This window comes from Dermacentor silvarum, chromosome 1, assembly GCF_013339745.2.
Source record: "Dermacentor silvarum isolate Dsil-2018 chromosome 1, BIME_Dsil_1.4, whole genome shotgun sequence".
Classification (NCBI taxonomy): Eukaryota; Metazoa; Arthropoda; class Arachnida; order Ixodida; family Ixodidae; genus Dermacentor; species Dermacentor silvarum.
The window spans coordinates 301,728,030-301,732,952 of NC_051154.1; positions in this window are offsets into that span (position 1 = coordinate 301,728,030).

Consider the following 4,923-nt stretch of genomic DNA (forward strand, 5'->3'; position numbering starts at 1 on the left):
TCCCTACTACTTCTTATCTGCAGGGTGTTTTTTTTTTTTAACATATAGATTTTTGGTAAAAAAGTAATGAGCGCAGCTATCGTGGCGTCTTCGCAGACAAGTATTCTAGGCGCGGTGGACATACTTTGCCGCTAATAACGTGATCTTCAGAAGAATAACTAACAAAAATTCATTACTTAACATTAATTGGTGCCTTTGGTACAGCAGCACCCCGTAAGCACCCCGCTTACGGCAGTGCCCCGTAAAGATTTGCGGGGCGAAGTTTGAATGATAGCATGTCGCGGCGAATCCTGACCCGGCACACAGCCGCACAAGCTTGCCAGGCGAAGCGTCCCGTATCAGTAGCTGCCACGACTGGACGAGACGTTTGGTTTCCAGCTTTCTCGCCCTTGTCGTCACGGGGCGTTTCCGTCTGATATGATAGCGGGGCCGCCTTTTCGGCGCTTCCGGCGCGCTCGGTTTCGATATTGCCTGGATTTACCGTTTAAATTCGATTATAAGTATTCCGAATTAGGTGCGACCTTAAAATTTTTTTAATGATGGTGCGTTACAATGTTACTGTCTTCAAATTCGCCATTTAAGCACAGCCCCTTAGCCACTAATAAAATAGTTAATTATTGAACTCGACAAGGGAACAGCGCCAAAAACACGAAAGACAAGGAGGGAGACACACACCCGCGCTGAATTATTGAAGTTGTCTTTAATTAGTATTCTGAAGCTCACGTTATTAGCAGCCAAGTATGTCCAGCTCGCCTCAGAACTACTCTGAAAATACACGACCTTGGCTGCCACTAATAGTCTTATTACAAAAATCCTGTATAGTCTGAAAAAAGCATCCTCTGTATTACCGATTTGTCTACTTCCATTTCTTCGTCTATACATTTATATGCTGATGATTGCGTAATTTATCGTGTGATTTCCAATAACGATGACATATGTACCCTTCGATCTGGCCTAGATAATGTAACCTATTGGAGCAACAACCGGTTAGTGGACAATAACAAGTGCAAACTCATTCGTGTATCCCGCTGAAGCACCTTCTACATCTTCATACTTATTAAGCAATCTTCACCTATGAAGTGTCGTCATATCGATACCTTGGTGGGATGATTATATGGACTTTAAGTTGGAAGCAACATATCAATATAATAAAAGCTCATGCTAGCCCAATGCTAGGGTATTTAAGAGGAAAGTTTATTAAAGATCCCGTGTCACTAAACTACTCCTCTGCCGAACCCTCGTTCGTTCTAAATTAGAATACGCTGCCTCCATTGGACCCTAACCATTCTAACCTACAACACGTTCCTGAACTACTTCAGAATAATAGCGCGCGCTTTATTCTTTCTAGCTATAATCACCTGGCAAGTGCTACATCTTTGAATTAAGTTTAGATTTACCTTCCTCTTTACTCCGAACAAAAGTTTTCTGTCTATTTTTATTTCTCAATAATTATTATCATCAATGTTTCCGTAACCAACTCACTCCAATCACACATATACATCTTCCCGTATTCATCATCGGCACAAGGTTGGATCCTTTCATTAACGCAGAAATGCATTTTCTTTACTCGTTTATTCCGCATATACGTGTAACGAATGGAACCACCTTCCCACAGATATTGCATCCATATCCGATCACACCCTATTTCGGAAAGCACTTTCTTTTTTTTATTTATGATCCTGCATAACTAATAGTGAAGTGTTGTTTCTTTAATTTTTTTTCACCGTGGAGGGGGCCATGCGTCTGATGTCGCCCTTTCTTTCTTTTTTTTCTTGCACTTTCTTCTCTGATTTCTGCCTTACTAAATAGGGTTGATTCTGGTTTAGCGAATGTGTGATTTTTGTTTCCTTTTATGACCTCGCGTTATAATACGTTCTTCGTTTACAGTTTTTTATTGCCGTATGTTAGTTGCCTGCCATGCTTTCTTTCTTTTTTTTTCATATAGCATGTTACATACATAAGTAAATAAATAAATAAATTAGCGAAGCCCGCAAGCATACGTCAAAGAGCACTTACGAAAGAAAAAAAGCTTTATTAATTCGACCCCACTATTCTGGATAAGTAATTGTGTAATGTAACTTAACCTACCATGCCTTTCAGTGTTCACTTAAGCAACTACCGCACCCCCACTGAAAGCCTCCATAACCCTCGGTTGAAAGAGCATCTGCAATGGCGGAGAACAGGGCCCGTGTTCACGAAAAGCTGTTACATTAGAATTGTTCGTAAGAACATATTACAGCCAATCCTTAGAGTGGACATACTGCCGCAGGCAGCTCTCCACATGGAAGTTGCGAGCACCCTAGCGAGGTACCCTTCCAAGCGCCTCATCGCATCGCCACTAGAATAGCTCCAGCAACGCCTCGCGCATGGCGAGTCAGCGCGTGTCTCTCGTGCACGCGCACGCGACAGCGCCCGAGTCCCCTGTCCAATCAGAAGTCACGGCGTGGCTCCTAGTCATCGGGGCGCGAGAGAAGCGTGTTCGGTGAAGAAACGTGGTTGCTTGTTGAAAAGGCTCCAGTTAACTCTACTTGGAAATTGTGCGAAAGTGCTTTGGCCTTTAGTTTCCGGACACAAGTTCGCCCACAATAAACCAGTTTAGTGTGCTTCGTTGAAGAATGCTACAATTAGCGAAGACGTCCAGCCAACGGCAAAGATCACTACAAGAACAAGCAGCATCGTGAATTCGGCCCCATAGATTTATTACGCTTGTGCGCCGGATGTAAATCGAATTCAATGCAAACAGACCGCGGTGGGAGATTTCCACATTTGGAGATGTGATAACGTTATCGGGAACGCCATCTACACTTCTCGCGGTGTGTGCTGCCGCGCCAGTGTACTACGCCCGTGTTGACAAACACGGGAGAGCCATTCACGTGCGCTGACGCGCGCAGCCATTTACAGCCCGTGAACCTTGGTGAACCGCGCACTATACTCAATCGCGTTCCGCGCCCACGCCGAGCGAGCGAGCGAGCGCGCGCGCGAGCGCGCGTCAGCACCGGCAATACAGCGACGTGACGTCACAAAACACGAGCCCATGCGCACGGCGAAACCGCCCGAGAAAGCAAGCGGCGGTGGTGCCTCCATTTCCGCGAGCTCACATTCCTGGTGCGTGATTCAAGGCGCGGCCGGCCGACGGACAAAGCGATGGAGAACCGCCGGCCGCGGTCTCCCACGCGTCTCCTCTGCGCCTCGGTCGTTTGGTCGTCGCCGCCGACGGCGGCGGCGTGACGCGAAACCCTTTTGTTCGCATCGGCTCACATATAGGACGACGATCAGGAGCCACGGCAGCGACAGGACCCTAGCAGCGACTCGATAACGCGCGGTCGCGGCAGTCACGTCACGGTGTACGTTTGTTCGGCGTCTGGGTGCGGGCGGCTGGCGCGCGTCACTTTACCAGGCCACCTCCATCGCGTGTTAGCCTGGCCATTTCGCGAATGAGAGCATCCCTTCCAACTTTTTTTCTTTCGTAACCATTACCACTACACGGCGATCGACTTGGGATCAAAAACATTGTTGCGTCAAATAGAACCAAGTCTTTATTTTTTTTTTTTTTCAGAGCATTCGTGAAGCAAGAAGCAACAATTCCCCTTCACGAGCGTCCAGTGTGCCGACTCAAGCGCAAGTAGTGGCTTGTGCGCCCTATTGGCTCAAACATCCAGCGCACGCAATGTCTCAAAAACTGATGACGGATGTCTAAGAAAACCGAATGCTACCGCCTTCTGGCAGTTCATATGTCAGTGTAACTGCCTGTAAGCGTTCTTAAATATAGTGTGTACCAGCTAACATTTGCCAGGCTGTTCAAAGAAGAAAAAGAAAGATGTCAAAAACACGGTGCAATTAAGATTTAATTCCAGGACCTACGGTGTTCGGTCGTGAGAACTATGACGACCGAACACCGAAGGTCGTAATATCATATCTTGCACCGCGTTTATTATTTTTTTTTTAATCTGCTTCTTTTTTTTATTGTTAAAGAGGTTGGCTAACGTTAGCTGGGACGCACTACCATATAGCAGAACACTTGTCGCCTCACCCTGTAAAACATCACGCTGTCAGTTGAATCGTCAAGAAAAACTAAAAAGTCGTCAACGTATATGAAACATTTCGCACTTAGTAAGCATTGCACTGGATAGAAAGGATTCTGTCACAATAGCCTAAAAACAATGTGCTAATCACAGGTGCTGTCGAAGAATCAGCACAAATTTCCTGTTTTTGGAGGTAAAATCCCTTTGCACCACCATGCATACGTCGATGTTTAGTGCAAAAAGCTATTAACCGGAATCACTCTCGAAAGATACCTCTCCGCGCCCGTCAGTGGCTCCTTGGACACAGGACAATAATCTATTATGCAGCAAGAATAGAGAAGAATATTTTATGTCGACTGAAAACGGCCTTGTCGGAAGGGTTCACGTGACAAGACAAAAAAAAAAGCGCGCGTCTTCAAAATCACGCACCAAGAGCGATCACCAAGTATTGATATATTCACAAATCTTAGATTTGTGAATATATCAATACTTGCTGATCGCCCTTGGTGCCCGAAATCAGCTAACGCTTTTTGGTAGGCATCTTTACCTGAGGCAAATACACGAGAGGGCCAAACAGTTTTGCGCCTTTTGGCACTCATTTGTTTCCGTTTTCTCTTCCCACGAACTCGAAATCTGTCCCATTTCGCCGGCTGCAGCAAACCCAAAGTGATATGAGATACCTCCCCTCTCAAAAAAATGTCTAATGTCCGGATATGCCTAGATGTTTGATAACATTATAGCTTTGCAGTCGCTGCTAAATGCTTGACCTGATTAAGAGAAGTTGTAATGGCATGTGTGCTGCGGGCGTAATTATAGTATACAGAGATGGAGAGGGAGAGGGAGAGAGAGGAAAGAAGGAAGGCAAGCAGGGCGGTTAACCAGATTGGAAAATCCGGTTTGT